The sequence below is a fragment of the Anser anser genome (assembly GCF_964211835.1).
Source record: "Anser anser genome assembly, chromosome: 6".
Classification (NCBI taxonomy): domain Eukaryota; kingdom Metazoa; phylum Chordata; class Aves; order Anseriformes; family Anatidae; genus Anser; species Anser anser.
Genome location: NC_139726.1, coordinates 41,533,698 through 41,550,785, shown reverse-complemented (window position 1 = coordinate 41,550,785; position 17,088 = coordinate 41,533,698). Strand labels below are relative to the sequence as shown.

General features: G+C 47.0%; 3 long non-coding RNA genes across 3 annotated transcripts in view; 2 read left to right on the top strand and 1 right to left on the bottom strand.

Annotated features, from left to right (window-relative positions):
* LOC310901949 overlaps positions 1-3,665 on the top strand; it is a 48,392-nt gene extending 44,727 nt beyond the window's left edge. Inside the window, exon 2 of the long non-coding RNA XR_014586328.1 lies at positions 2,145-3,665. This is a non-coding gene — a long non-coding RNA (uncharacterized lncRNA). The remainder of the gene's footprint in view (positions 1-2,144) is intronic.
* Positions 3,666-5,649: 1,984 nt separating this feature from the next.
* The window catches only part of LOC310901953, a 19,267-nt gene continuing 7,828 nt past the window's right edge, over positions 5,650-17,088 (bottom strand). Inside the window, exon 2 of the long non-coding RNA XR_014586332.1 lies at positions 5,650-8,862. This is a non-coding gene — a long non-coding RNA (uncharacterized lncRNA). The remainder of the gene's footprint in view (positions 8,863-17,088) is intronic.
* LOC310901954 overlaps positions 12,548-17,088 on the top strand; it is a 23,891-nt gene continuing 19,350 nt past the window's right edge. Inside the window, exon 1 of the long non-coding RNA XR_014586333.1 lies at positions 12,548-14,200. This is a non-coding gene — a long non-coding RNA (uncharacterized lncRNA). The remainder of the gene's footprint in view (positions 14,201-17,088) is intronic.

Below are 17,088 nucleotides of genomic sequence, written 5' to 3'. Positions count from 1 at the left end.
AATGTTCTAGGACCATACCCCACAACACCCAATACAACTCCACTCAAGCGCATAACAAGACCCCATTTTAATGAATGCTCACAGGACATGCTCCAACAACAACTCTCCACCACATATCTCATGCAGTTCGTATCAGACGGATTTATTAATCGTACTCCTCACGTGAAATCAGCAACCCGTTGCACATAATGTCCGGTATGACTAGCTTCAGGCCCATACGTTCCCCCTAAACCCCTCGCCCTCCTCACATTTTTGCGCCTCTGGTTCCTCGGTCAGGGCCATCCATTGGGTTCACTCACCCCTCCTTGCCCTTCAAAGTGGCATCTGTGAGTACTTTCACCTTCTCAATGCGTAATCGCGGCATGTTCCAGCTTTTTGGCGCCTCTGGTTCCTCTTATTTTTTCCGGGGTTACCTCACAGGTGGCTATTCCCAGTGATCTCGGGGGTCCCACAATCTAAGCCTGGACACACCTGCCTCACGGCCTATCCTATATTTCAAGGGTCCCTCGATGAGACGGTTGGCGTATATGGGGAATCATCCTGACACTGATGCACTTTGACCACATTCAGTTAATGTTACCTCCACCCTCCGGGTTAAATGGGGCTATTGGATGAATGCTCGTTGGACATAGCACAAAACAACAAATCATTAAGCGCAACCCCTGCGCTTCACAAACTAAACCAGTAAACTTTCGCTAACCACCATGTAGCATAAACCTTCATCGCCCAATCCCAGCAAACTACCTCTAAAACTCCATTAATCATCCCTTCCATGACATCATCGGAACGATGTATATATACACACAAACACATACAAAATAACTTAAACTTATTAGAGAAACTCCAGTACTAAAAATAGTAAACACAAGCAATAATTTCATATACTTCACTCTCACTCACCACTCAACTATCAGCTAACCACACCCCCGTCCACATAGCTTAACACAAAGCATGGCACTGAAGTTGCCAAGATGGCATAAAACATGCCTGCGGACAAAAGACTTAGTCCTAACCTTACGGTTGGTTTTTGCTAAATATATACATGCAAGTATCCGCGCCCCAGTGTAAACGCCCTCGACCACCTACCCCCATACAGGCCTTGAGGAGCGGGTATCAGGCACACCCAAGTAGTAGCCCAAGACGCCTCGCTAAGCCACGCCCCCACGGGTATTCAGCAGTAATTAACATTAAGCAATGAGTGCAAACTTGACTTAGTTATAGCAACAGCCTAACTTCAAGGGTTGGTAAATCTTGTGCCAGCCACCGCGGTCATACAAGAAACCCAAATCAACCGTCCTATTGACACGGCGTAAAGAGTGGTAAAATGCCTATCCTAGCTAACTAAGATCAAAATGCAACTGAGCTGTCATAAGCCCAAGATGCACCTAAACACACCATTAAGATGATCTTAGGAACTAACGACTGATTTAAACCCACGAAAGCCAGGGCCCAAACTGGGATTAGATACCCCACTATGCCTGGCCCTAAATCTTGATACTTACTTTACCGAAGTATCCGCCAGAGAACTACGAGCACAAACGCTTAAAACTCTAAGGACTTGGCGGTGCCCCAAACCCACCTAGAGGAGCCTGTTCTACAATCGATAATCCCCGATTAACCCAACCACCCCTTGCCAACACAGACTACATACCGCCGTCGCCAGCCCACCTCGAATGAGAGCACAACAGTGGACACAATAGCACCCCGCTAATAAGACAGGTCAAGGTATAGCCTATGGAGTGGAAGAAATGGGCTACATTCCCTATTCATAGGGCACACGGAAAGAAGCGTGAAACCACTTCTGGAAGGCGGATTTAGCAGTAAAGTGGGACAATAGAGCCTACTTTAAGCCGGCCCTGGGGCACGTACATACCGCCCGTCACCCTCCTCAAAAGCCACATCCCACATAACTAATACCATAAATACGCTGAAGATGAGGTAAGTCGTAACAAGGTAAGTGTACCGGAAGGTGTACTTAGAATATCAAGACGTAGCTATAACACCAAAGCACTCAGCTTACACCTGAAAGATATCTACTAGACCGGATCGTCTTGAAGCCCCCCCTCTAGCTCAACCACACAAATAGTACACCAAAACTAAAGAATTTACTAAACTAATTAAACTAAAGCATTTTACAGTCTTAGTATAGGCGATAGAAAAGACACTTAGACGCGATAGAGACCCCAGTACCGTAAGGGAAAGATGAAATAGCAGTGAAACAATCAAAGCGACAGACAGCAAAGATCAACCCTTGTACCTTTTGCATCATGGTTTAGCGAGAACAACCAAGCAAAGTGAACTAAAGTTTGCCCCCCCGAAACCCAAGCGAGCTACTTTCAAGCAGTTAAAGAGAGCGAACCCGTCTCTGTTGCAAAAGAGTGGGATGACTTGTCAGTAGAGGTGAAAAGCCAACCGAGCTGGGTGATAGCTGGTTACCTGTGAAACGAATCTAAGTTCCCCCTTAATCCTCCCTACCGGACATCCTGAACCCTAATGAGATGATTAAGAGCTATTTAATGGAGGGACAGCTCCATTAAAAAAGGACACAACCTCGACTAGCGGATAATTCTTACTACTGATCCTACCGTGGGCCCTAAAGCAGCCATCAAAAAAGAGTGCGTCAAAGCTCCACCACCTAAAAATACCAAAATAAGATGATTCCCTTATCACAAACAGGTCAACCTATGAATATAGGAGAATTAATGCTAAAATAAGTAACTCAGGGCCACACCCCTCTAACGGCGCAAGCTTACATAGAAACATTATTAACAGACCTAGACAGATACAAAAACCCCTACAAGACCACGTATTAACTAACCCTGTTAACCCGACTCAGGAGCGCCTATAAGAGCGATTAAAATCTGTGAAAGGAACTCGGCAAATTAATAAGGCCCGACTGTTTACCAAAAACATAGCCTTCAGCAAATTAAACAAGTATTGAAGGTGATGCCTGCCCGGTGACTTAGGTTTAACGGCCGCGGTATCCTAACCGTGCAAAGGTAGCGCAATCAATTGTCCCATAAATCGAGACTTGTATGAATGGCTAAACGAGGTCTTAACTGTCTCTCACAGATAATCAGTGAAATTGATCTCCCCGTGCAAAAGCGGGGATGTGAACATAAGATGAGAAGACCCTGTGGAACTTAAAAATCAACGACCACCGCGAATCCTCAATCAACCCCACTGGGGCCACTACCATCGCAGAGCCTGGTCGATATTTTTCGGTTGGGGCGACCTTGGAGGAGAACAAATCCTCCAAAAACAAGACCATACCTCTTTACCTAGAGCTACCCCTCAAAGTGCTAACAGTGACCAGACCCAATATAATTGATTAATGGACCAAGCTACCCCAGGGATAACAGCGCAATCCCCCTCAAGAGCCCATATCGACAGGGGGGTTTACGACCTCGATGTTGGATCAGGACATCCTAATGGTGCAGCCGCTATTAAGGGTTCGTTTGTTCAACGATTAACAGTCCTACGTGATCTGAGTTCAGACCGGAGCAATCCAGGTCGGTTTCTATCTATGACACACTCTCCCCAGTACGAAAGGACCGGGAAAGTGGGGCCAATACCACAAGCACGCCCCCCCCCTCTAAGCAGTGAAACCAACTAAACCGTGAAGAGGGCCTTCCCCCACCACTTTCAATCCTAGAAAAGGACCAGCTAGAGTGGCAGAGCCCGGCAAGTGCAGAAGGCTTAAGCCCTTTCCCCAGAGGTTCAAATCCTCTCCCTAGCTTCACCCATGATTCAAATAACAACACTAAGCTGCCTCGTTATATCCCTCCTATACATCATCCCAATCCTGATTGCCGTAGCCTTCCTAACCCTAGTAGAACGGAAAATCCTAAGCTACATACAATCCCGCAAAGGCCCTAACGTTGTCGGGCCTTTTGGCCTACTTCAACCATTTGCGGACGGACTGAAACTATTTACCAAAGAGCCCATCCGACCCTCTACCTCTTCCCCACTTCTATTCATTCTGATACCAATACTAGCCCTTGTCCTGGCCCTCACCACTTGAGCACCACTACCACTCCCATTTCCCCTAGCAGATCTAAACCTCGGAGTTCTCTTCCTAATAGCCATGTCAAGCCTAGCCGTCTACTCAGTCCTATGATCAGGCTGAGCCTCGAACTCAAAATACGCACTAATCGGAGCCCTACGGGCAGTAGCACAGACCATTTCATACGAAGTGACACTGGCCATAATCCTGCTATCAATAATCATACTAAGCGGAAGCTACACACTCAGCTCCTTTGCCGTCGCACAGGAGCCTCTATACTTCATTTTCTCCTCATGACCCCTAGCAATAATATGATACGTATCCACCCTAGCAGAGACAAACCGAGCTCCTTTTGACCTCACAGAGGGTGAATCTGAGCTAGTCTCAGGGTTTAACGTTGAATACGCCGCAGGACCCTTCGCCTTATTCTTCCTAGCTGAATATGCGAACATTATGCTAATAAATACACTTACAGCCATCATATTCCTAAACCCAAGCGCCCTAGGGCCACCCACAGAACTATTCCCCGTCATCCTAGCCACAAAAGTCCTCCTACTATCTTCTGGTTTCTTATGGGTCCGAGCTTCATACCCACGATTCCGATATGACCAACTAATGCACCTACTATGAAAAAACTTCCTACCCCTCACACTAGCTCTGTGCCTCTGACACATCAGCATACCTATCTGCTATGCAGGCCTACCTCCTTACATAAGGAAATGTGCCTGAACTACAAAGGGTCACTATGATAAAGTGAACATAGAGGTATAACAGCCCTCTCATTTCCTGTTGACCTTAGAAAAGTAGGAATTGAACCCACACAAGAGAAATCAAAATTCTCCATACTTCCCTTATATTATTTTCTAGTAGAGTCAGCTAATCAAGCTATCGGGCCCATACCCCGAAAATGATGGTTTAACCCCCTCCTCTACTAATGAACCCTTACGCGACCCCAATCATAACCTTCAGCCTCATCTTGGGCACCACAATCACAATTTCCAGCAACCACTGAGTTCTGGCCTGGACAGGACTGGAGATCAACACACTAGCCATCATTCCCCTAATTGCCAAATCCCACCACCCACGAGCAGTAGAAGCCGCAACGAAATACTTCCTAACCCAAGCAGCTGCTTCCGCCCTGGTCCTATTCTCTAGCATAACCAATGCCTGAGTCACCGGCCAATGAGACATCACACAAATAAACCACCCAACCTCCTGTCTACTACTGACAGCAGCAATCGCTATTAAACTGGGCCTAGTGCCATTTCACTTCTGATTCCCAGAAGTACTACAAGGATCGCCACTAATAACAGCCCTGCTACTCTCGACCCTCATAAAATTCCCCCCACTAACCCTGCTCCTACTAACATCCAAATCCCTCGACCCAGCTCTACTCACCGCCATGGCCCTAGCCTCAACAGCACTAGGAGGCTGAATAGGACTGAACCAAACACAAACACGCAAAATCCTAGCCTTCTCGTCCATCTCCCACTTAGGCTGAATCGCCATCATCCTAGTTTACAGCCCCAAATTGGCCTTACTTACCTTCTACCTATACACAATCATAACATCAGCCGTATTCCTAGCCCTTAACAAAATCAAAGCCCTTAACCTATCCATGATCACAACCTCATGAACAAAAACCCCAGTGCTAAACGCCACCCTAATACTAGTACTTTTATCCCTAGCAGGCCTCCCCCCATTAACAGGCTTTATACCAAAGTGACTTATCATCCAAGAACTAACTAAACAGGAAATAACACCAGCAGCCATGGCAATTGCCATGCTATCACTGCTCAGCCTCTTCTTCTACCTACGCCTCGCATACCACTCAACAATTACCCTTCCCCCCAACTCCTCTAACCACATAAAACAATGATACACTAGCAAAGCCCCAAGCACACCTACTGCGGTCCTTGCCTCACTATCAATCCTCTTACTTCCCCTGTCCCCAATAATACATGCCATTGTCTAGAAACTTAGGATAACACCCCAAACCGAAGGCCTTCAAAGCCTTAAATAAGAGTTAAACCCTCTTAGTTTCTGCACATTAAGACTTACAGAATATTAACCTGTATCTTCTGAATGCAAGTCAGACGCTTTAATTAAGCTAAAGCCTCCCTAGACAGATGGGCTTCGATCCCACAAAACTCTAGTTAACAGCTAAATGCCTAAACCAATTGGCTTCTGCCTACAAAGACCCTGACGCACCCTAGTGCGCATCGATGAGCTTGCAACTCAACATGAATTTCACTACAGAGCCGATAAGAAGAGGAATTAAACCTCTGTAAAAAGGACTACAGCCTAACGCTTCAACACTCAGCCATCTTACCCGTCACCTTCATCAACCGATGACTATTTTCCACTAACCATAAGGATATTGGCACCCTGTACCTCATCTTCGGGGCATGAGCAGGAATAGTCGGCACCGCACTCAGCCTATTAATCCGCGCAGAACTAGGACAACCAGGAACTCTCCTAGGCGACGACCAAATTTACAATGTAATCGTTACCGCTCACGCCTTTGTAATAAGCTTCTTTATAGTCATACCCATCATGATCGGAGGATTCGGCAACTGATTAGTCCCCCTCATAATCGGTGCCCCCGACATAGCATTCCCGCGAATAAACAACATAAGCTTTTGACTCCTCCCCCCATCATTCCTCCTCCTACTAGCCTCATCCACTGTAGAAGCTGGCGCCGGCACAGGCTGAACTGTCTACCCTCCCCTAGCAGGTGACCTTGCCCACGCCGGAGCTTCAGTAGACCTGGCTATCTTCTCACTCCACTTAGCCGGTATCTCCTCCATCCTTGGGGCCATCAACTTTATCACCACAGCCATCAACATAAAACCCCCCGCACTCTCACAATACCAAACCCCACTATTTGTCTGATCCGTACTAATTACCGCCATCCTACTCCTTCTATCACTCCCCGTACTCGCCGCCGGTATTACAATATTACTAACTGATCGAAACCTAAACACCACATTCTTCGACCCCGCTGGAGGAGGAGACCCAATCCTGTACCAACACCTATTCTGATTCTTCGGACACCCAGAAGTCTATATTCTGATCCTACCGGGGTTCGGAATCATCTCACACGTAGTCACGTACTACTCAGGCAAAAAGGAGCCCTTCGGCTACATGGGAATAGTCTGAGCCATACTATCCATCGGCTTCCTAGGATTCATCGTCTGAGCTCACCACATGTTTACAGTAGGAATAGACGTTGATACCCGAGCCTACTTTACATCAGCCACTATAATCATTGCCATCCCTACCGGAATCAAAGTATTTAGCTGACTAGCCACCCTGCACGGAGGAACAATCAAATGAGACCCCCCCAATACTATGAGCTCTAGGATTTATCTTCCTATTTACCATCGGAGGATTAACAGGAATCGTTCTTGCAAACTCTTCCCTAGACATCGCCCTGCACGACACGTACTACGTAGTTGCCCACTTCCACTACGTCCTATCCATAGGCGCCGTCTTTGCCATTCTAGCAGGATTTACTCACTGATTCCCACTACTCACTGGGTTTACCCTACACCAAACATGAGCAAAAGCCCACTTCGGGGTAATATTTACAGGAGTAAACCTAACGTTCTTCCCCCAGCACTTCCTAGGCCTAGCAGGAATACCCCGACGATACTCGGACTATCCCGACGCCTACACACTATGAAACACCATTTCCTCCTAGTCCTAGGACTTAGAGAAACTCCAGTACTAAAAATAGTAAACACAAGCAATAATTTCATATACTTCACTCTCACTCACCACTCAACTATCAGCTAACCACACCCCCGTCCACATAGCTTAACACAAAGCATGGCACTGAAGTTGCCAAGATGGCATAAAACATGCCTGCGGACAAAAGACTTAGTCCTAACCTTACGGTTGGTTTTTGCTAAATATATACATGCAAGTATCCGCGCCCCAGTGTAAACGCCCTCGACCACCTACCCCCATACAGGCCTTGAGGAGCGGGTATCAGGCACACCCAAGTAGTAGCCCAAGACGCCTCGCTAAGCCACGCCCCCACGGGTATTCAGCAGTAATTAACATTAAGCAATGAGTGCAAACTTGACTTAGTTATAGCAACAGCCTAACTTCAAGGGTTGGTAAATCTTGTGCCAGCCACCGCGGTCATACAAGAAACCCAAATCAACCGTCCTATTGACACGGCGTAAAGAGTGGTAAAATGCCTATCCTAGCTAACTAAGATCAAAATGCAACTGAGCTGTCATAAGCCCAAGATGCACCTAAACACACCATTAAGATGATCTTAGGAACTAACGACTGATTTAAACCCACGAAAGCCAGGGCCCAAACTGGGATTAGATACCCCACTATGCCTGGCCCTAAATCTTGATACTTACTTTACCGAAGTATCCGCCAGAGAACTACGAGCACAAACGCTTAAAACTCTAAGGACTTGGCGGTGCCCCAAACCCACCTAGAGGAGCCTGTTCTACAATCGATAATCCCCGATTAACCCAACCACCCCTTGCCAACACAGCCTACATACCGCCGTCGCCAGCCCACCTCGAATGAGAGCACAACAGTGGACACAATAGCACCCCGCTAATAAGACAGGTCAAGGTATAGCCTATGGAGTGGAAGAAATGGGCTACATTCCCTATTCATAGGGCACACGGAAAGAAGCGTGAAACCACTTCTGGAAGGCGGATTTAGCAGTAAAGTGGGACAATAGAGCCTACTTTAAGCCGGCCCTGGGGCACGTACATGGTTAAACATGACTGTTAGTAGTGTGGCGAGCCATAGTGGGAAGGCTAGGGCTATGTTCATAGATAGTTGGGTGGTTGGGGTGAATGTATATGGAAGGAGGCCTAGAAGGTTGATTGTAAGAAGTATGATTATTAGGGATGTAAATATTATGGCTCATTTGTGGCCATTTTTGTTGAGTGGGACTATTAGTTGTTTTGTGATTAGGTGAAGGAGTCATGTTTGGATAGTAGAGAGGCGGTTGTCGATTCATCGGTTGTTTGGGGACGGGAATAGTAGGGCTGGGAAGAGTAGGGATAGTAGGATTAAGGGGATGCCAAATAGATTGGGGCTGGAAAATTGGTCAAAGAAGCTTAGGTTCATGGTCAGGATCATGGTGTGGGTTTGGTAGTGAGGGAGGTCTTATTTGATGGGGGGTTGGTTGTGGTGAAGGCTAGTAGTTTTGGTTGGATGAGGAGTGCTAGGGTTAATCAGGTTATAATTATGATTGAAAATCATGGTGCGGGGTTAAGCTGTGGCATATCATTAAGGAGGGGGAAGTCCCTCTTTGGCTAGCTTAAAAGGCTAGTGCTGTTGCATAGCTTCTTAATGATTAGGATGATGATAGAAGGGACGATCAGGCCTCGAAATGTGGGAGTGGGGTTGATTCTACTACAATGGGTATGTAGCTGTGATTAGCCCCGCAAATTTCTGAGCATTGTCCGTAAAAAATCCCAGGCCGGGTGGTAATGAATGAAGTTTGGTTTAGTCGGCCTGGGATTGCGTCTGTTTTAACTCCGAGCGTTGGGACTGCTCAGGAGTGGAGTACGTCTCCTGCAGTAATGATCACGCGGATGGGGGATTCTATTGGGATAACTACGCGGTGGTCAACTTCTAGCAGTCGGAAGTGGCCGTTGGGTAAGTCTGGGGTGGGCACTATGTAGGAGTCGAATGATAGGTCTTTGAAGTCTGTGTATTCGTAGCTTCAGTATCATTGGTGGCCGATGGCTTTTAGGGTGAGGTCTGGTTCGTCGATTTCGTCCATTATGTAGAGGATTTGTAGGGATGGGAGGGCGAGGAGTACCAGGACGATAGCAGGTAGGATTGTCCAGATCAGCTCTACTTCTTGGGCGTCTACAGCATTGGACGAGAGTTTTTCTGTTAGTATGTGGGCTAAAAGGTAGAGAACTAGGCTGCAGATAGCTAGGGCAACGATTAGGGCGTGGTCGTGGAATTCAACGAGTTCTTCTATGATGGGTGATGAGGCGTCTTGGAATCCTAGTTGGGAGTGGTTGGCCACATGAGATGTACAGGATTTTTACCTGTGATTTAGTCTTGACAAGGCTATGTAATTGGTTTACTAACGTCTCATAAGAAAGAAGCATGAGCGGTTAACCTCCTGGGAGACCCAGAAAACTTCACCCCAGCAAACCCGCTAGTAACCCCACCACACATCAAGCCAGAATGATACTTCCTATTCGCCTACGCCATCCTACGTTCAATCCCAAATAAACTAGGAGGCGTATTAGCACTGGCCGCCTCCGTACTGATCCTATTCCTAATCCCATTCCTGCACAAATCAAAACAACGAGCAATAACATTCCGACCACTCTCCCAGCTCCTATTCTGAGTACTAGTCGCCGACCTCCTCGTCCTAACATGAGTAGGAAGCCAACCCGTCGAACACCCATTCATCATCATCGGCCAACTCGCTTCAATCGCCTACTTCACTATCCTCCTATTTCTCCTCCCCGCCGCAAGCGCCCTAGAAAACAAAATACTCAACTGCTAAATACTCTAATAGTTTATAAAAACATTGGTCTTGTAAACCAAAGATTGAAGACTTACCACTTCTTAGAGTACCCCAAACTCAGAAAAAAAGGACTCAAACCTTTATCTCCAGCTCCCAAAGCTGGCATTTTCAATAAACTATTCTCTGACCCTAACCCCTAAACCGCCCGAATAGCACCCCGCGACAACCCCCGCACAAGCTCCAATACAACAAACAAAGTCAACAACAGCCCCCAACCCGCCACTAAAAACATCCCTGCCCCATGTGAATAAAACATGGAAACTCCACTAAAATCCGACCGAACAACAAACACCCCAACATTATTCACAGTAGAAACCCCGAACTTCCAAGCCCCCATAAACCCCCCAAACACCAACCCCCCAAAAACAATTGCCACAAACGCTACTGCACATCCAATCACCCGTCAATCCCCCCAAGCCCCAGGGAAAGGCTCCGCTGCTAAAGCTACTGAATAAACAAACACCACCAGCATACCCCCCAAATACACCATAAACAGCACTAAAGCCACGAACGAAACCCCAAGGCCCAGCAACCACCCGCACCCCGCCACAGACGCTAACACCAAACCAACAACCCCATAATACGGCGAAGGATTCGACGCCACACCCAAAACACCCACCGCAAAGCAAATCCCTAAAAAAAACATAAAATAAGTCATTATTCCTGCCCGGACACTACCCGAGGCCTGCGGCTCGAAAAGCCGCCATTGTTCTCAACTACAGGAACTAACCGCAAGCCCCCAATAATTCTACCCCATCTATGCCATTATGCTTAACCCCCCCCCCCCTCCCCCCCCGAGGCGGGGGTATTTGGTTATGCGTATTCGTGCATAAATTTATATACCCCATATACATACATACTATAGTACCAGTAATATACATTATATACGGACTATCTTATAAGCAGGTGCTAAACCCATACATGTACACGGCCATTAAACCCTTAAACACACTCCTACCAAACCACCCGGCATGAATGTTCTAGGACCATACCCCACAACACCCAATACAACTCCACTCAAGCGCATAACAAGACCCCATTTTAATGAATGCTCACAGGACATGCTCCAACAACAACTCTCCACCACATATCTCATGCAGTTCGTATCAGACGGATTTATTAATCGTACTCCTCACGTGAAATCAGCAACCCGTTGCACATAATGTCCGGTATGACTAGCTTCAGGCCCATACGTTCCCCCTAAACCCCTCGCCCTCCTCACATTTTTGCGCCTCTGGTTCCTCGGTCAGGGCCATCCATTGGGTTCACTCACCCCTCCTTGCCCTTCAAAGTGGCATCTGTGAGTACTTTCACCTTCTCAATGCGTAATCGCGGCATGTTCCAGCTTTTTGGCGCCTCTGGTTCCTCTTATTTTTTCCGGGGTTACCTCACAGGTGGCTATTCCCAGTGATCTCGGGGGTCCCACAATCTAAGCCTGGACACACCTGCCTCACGGCCTATCCTATATTTCAAGGGTCCCTCGATGAGACGGTTGGCGTATATGGGGAATCATCCTGACACTGATGCACTTTGACCACATTCAGTTAATGTTACCTCCACCCTCCGGGTTAAATGGGGCTATTGGATGAATGCTCGTTGGACATAGCACAAAACAACAAATCATTAAGCGCAACCCCTGCGCTTCACAAACTAAACCAGTAAACTTTCGCTAACCACCATGTAGCATAAACCTTCATCGCCCAATCCCAGCAAACTACCTCTAAAACTCCATTAATCATCCCTTCCATGACATCATCGGAACGATGTATATATACACACAAACACATACAAAATAACTTAAACTTATTAGAGAAACTCCAGTACTAAAAATAGTAAACACAAGCAATAATTTCATATACTTCACTCTCACTCACCACTCAACTATCAGCTAACCACACCCCCGTCCACATAGCTTAACACAAAGCATGGCACTGAAGTTGCCAAGATGGCATAAAACATGCCTGCGGACAAAAGACTTAGTCCTAACCTTACGGTTGGTTTTTGCTAAATATATACATGCAAGTATCCGCGCCCCAGTGTAAACGCCCTCGACCACCTACCCCCATACAGGCCTTGAGGAGCGGGTATCAGGCACACCCAAGTAGTAGCCCAAGACGCCTCGCTAAGCCACGCCCCCACGGGTATTCAGCAGTAATTAACATTAAGCAATGAGTGCAAACTTGACTTAGTTATAGCAACAGCCTAACTTCAAGGGTTGGTAAATCTTGTGCCAGCCACCGCGGTCATACAAGAAACCCAAATCAACCGTCCTATTGACACGGCGTAAAGAGTGGTAAAATGCCTATCCTAGCTAACTAAGATCAAAATGCAACTGAGCTGTCATAAGCCCAAGATGCACCTAAACACACCATTAAGATGATCTTAGGAACTAACGACTGATTTAAACCCACGAAAGCCAGGGCCCAAACTGGGATTAGATACCCCACTATGCCTGGCCCTAAATCTTGATACTTACTTCACCGAAGTATCCGCCAGAGAACTACGAGCACAAACGCTTAAAACTCTAAGGACTTGGCGGTGCCCCAAACCCACCTAGAGGAGCCTGTTCTACAATCGATAATCCCCGATTAACCCAACCACCCCTTGCCAACACAGACTACATACCGCCGTCGCCAGCCCACCTCGAATGAGAGCACAACAGTGGACACAATAGCACCCCGCTAATAAGGCAGGTCAAGGTATAGCCTATGGAGTGGAAGAAATGGGCTACATTCCCTATTCATAGGGCACACGGAAAGAAGCGTGAAACCACTTCTGGAAGGCGGATTTAGCAGTAAAGTGGGACAATAGAGCCTACTTTAAGCCGGCCCTGGGGCACGTACATACCGCCCGTCACCCTCCTCAAAAGCCACATCCCACATAACTAATACCATAAATACGCTGAAGATGAGGTAAGTCGTAACAAGGTAAGTGTACCGGAAGGTGTACTTAGAATATCAAGACGTAGCTATAACACCAAAGCACTCAGCTTACACCTGAAAGATATCTACTAGACCGGATCGTCTTGAAGCCCCCCCTCTAGCTCAACCACACAAATAGTACACCAAAACTAAAGAATTTACTAAACTAATTAAACTAAAGCATTTTACAGTCTTAGTATAGGCGATAGAAAAGACACTTAGACGCGATAGAGACCCCAGTACCGTAAGGGAAAGATGAAATAGCAGTGAAACAATCAAAGCGACAGACAGCAAAGATCAACCCTTGTACCTTTTGCATCATGGTTTAGCGAGAACAACCAAGCAAAGTGAACTAAAGTTTGCCCCCCCGAAACCCAAGCGAGCTACTTTCAAGCAGTTAAAGAGAGCGAACCCGTCTCTGTTGCAAAAGAGTGGGATGACTTGTCAGTAGAGGTGAAAAGCCAACCGAGCTGGGTGATAGCTGGTTACCTGTGAAACGAATCTAAGTTCCCCCTTAATCCTCCCTACCGGACATCCTGAACCCTAATGAGATGATTAAGAGCTATTTAATGGAGGGACAGCTCCATTAAAAAAGGACACAACCTCGACTAGCGGATAATTCTTACTACTGATCCTACCGTGGGCCCTAAAGCAGCCATCAAAAAAGAGTGCGTCAAAGCTCCACCACCTAAAAATACCAAAATAAGATGATTCCCTTATCACAAACAGGTCAACCTATGAATATAGGAGAATTAATGCTAAAATAAGTAACTCAGGGCCACACCCCTCTAACGGCGCAAGCTTACATAGAAACATTATTAACAGACCTAGACAGATACAAAAACCCCTACAAGACCACGTATTAACTAACCCTGTTAACCCGACTCAGGAGCGCCTATAAGAGCGATTAAAATCTGTGAAAGGAACTCGGCAAATTAATAAGGCCCGACTGTTTACCAAAAACATAGCCTTCAGCAAATTAAACAAGTATTGAAGGTGATGCCTGCCCGGTGACTTAGGTTTAACGGCCGCGGTATCCTAACCGTGCAAAGGTAGCGCAATCAATTGTCCCATAAATCGAGACTTGTATGAATGGCTAAACGAGGTCTTAACTGTCTCTCACAGATAATCAGTGAAATTGATCTCCCCGTGCAAAAGCGGGGATGTGAACATAAGACGAGAAGACCCTGTGGAACTTAAAAATCAACGACCACCGCGAATCCTCAATCAACCCCACTGGGGCCACTACCATCGCAGAGCCTGGTCGATATTTTTCGGTTGGGGCGACCTTGGAGGAGAACAAATCCTCCAAAAACAAGACCATACCTCTTTACCTAGAGCTACCCCTCAAAGTGCTAACAGTGACCAGACCCAATATAATTGATTAATGGACCAAGCTACCCCAGGGATAACAGCGCAATCCCCCTCAAGAGCCCATATCGACAGGGGGGTTTACGACCTCGATGTTGGATCAGGACATCCTAATGGTGCAGCCGCTATTAAGGGTTCGTTTGTTCAACGATTAACAGTCCTACGTGATCTGAGTTCAGACCGGAGCAATCCAGGTCGGTTTCTATCTATGACACACTCTCCCCAGTACGAAAGGACCGGGAAAGTGGGGCCAATACCACAAGCACGCCCCCCCCCTCTAAGCAGTGAAACCAACTAAACCGTGAAGAGGGCCTTCCCCCACCACTTTCAATCCTAGAAAAGGACCAGCTAGAGTGGCAGAGCCCGGCAAGTGCAGAAGGCTTAAGCCCTTTCCCCAGAGGTTCAAATCCTCTCCCTAGCTTCACCCATGATTCAAATAACAACACTAAGCTGCCTCGTTATATCCCTCCTATACATCATCCCAATCCTGATTGCCGTAGCCTTCCTAACCCTAGTAGAACGGAAAATCCTAAGCTACATACAATCCCGCAAAGGCCCTAACGTTGTCGGGCCTTTTGGCCTACTTCAACCATTTGCGGACGGACTGAAACTATTTACCAAAGAGCCCATCCGACCCTCTACCTCTTCCCCACTTCTATTCATTCTGATACCAATACTAGCCCTTGTCCTAGCCCTCACCACTTGAGCACCACTACCACTCCCATTTCCCCTAGCAGATCTAAACCTCGGAGTTCTCTTCCTAATAGCCATGTCAAGCCTAGCCGTCTACTCAGTCCTATGATCAGGCTGAGCCTCGAACTCAAAATACGCACTAATCGGAGCCCTACGGGCAGTAGCACAGACCATTTCATACGAAGTGACACTGGCCATAATCCTGCTATCAATAATCATACTAAGCGGAAGCTACACACTCAGCTCCTTTGCCGTCGCACAGGAGCCTCTATACTTCATTTTCTCCTCATGACCCCTAGCAATAATATGATACGTATCCACCCTAGCAGAGACAAACCGAGCTCCTTTTGACCTCACAGAGGGTGAATCTGAGCTAGTCTCAGGGTTTAACGTTGAATACGCCGCAGGACCCTTCGCCTTATTCTTCCTAGCTGAATATGCGAACATTATGCTAATAAATACACTTACAGCCATCATATTCCTAAACCCAAGCGCCCTAGGGCCACCCACAGAACTATTCCCCGTCATCCTAGCCACAAAAGTCCTCCTACTATCTTCTGGTTTCTTATGGGTCCGAGCTTCATACCCACGATTCCGATATGACCAACTAATGCACCTACTATGAAAAAACTTCCTACCCCTCACACTAGCTCTGTGCCTCTGACACATCAGCATACCTATCTGCTATGCAGGCCTACCTCCTTACATAAGGAAATGTGCCTGAACTACAAAGGGTCACTATGATAAAGTGAACATAGAGGTATAACAGCCCTCTCATTTCCTGTTGACCTTAGAAAAGTAGGAATTGAACCCACACAAGAGAAATCAAAATTCTCCATACTTCCCTTATATTATTTTCTAGTAGAGTCAGCTAATCAAGCTATCGGGCCCATACCCCGAAAATGATGGTTTAACCCCCTCCTCTACTAATGAACCCTTACGCGACCCCAATCATAACCTTCAGCCTCATCTTGGGCACCACAATCACAATTTCCAGCAACCACTGAGTTCTGGCCTGGACAGGACTGGAGATCAACGCACTAGCCATCATTCCCCTAATTGCCAAATCCCACCACCCATGAGCAGTAGAAGCCGCAACGAAATACTTCCTAACCCAAGCAGCTGCTTCCGCCCTGGTCCTATTCTCTAGCATAACTAATGCCTGAGTCACTGGCCAATGAGACATCACACAAATAAACCACCCAACCTCCTGTCTACTACTGACAGCAGCAATCGCTATTAAACTGGGCCTAGTGCCATTTCACTTCTGATTCCCAGAAGTACTACAAGGATCGCCACTAATAACAGCCCTGCTACTCTCGACCCTCATAAAATTCCCCCCACTAACCCTGCTCCTACTAACATCCAAATCCCTCGACCCAGCTCTACTCACCGCCATGGCCCTAGCCTCAACAGCACTAGGAGGCTGAATAGGACTGAACCAAACACAAACACGCAAAATCCTAGCCTTCTCGTCCATCTCCCACTTAGGCTGAATCGCCATCATCCTAGTTTACAGCCCCAAATTGGCCTTACTTACCTTCTACCTATAC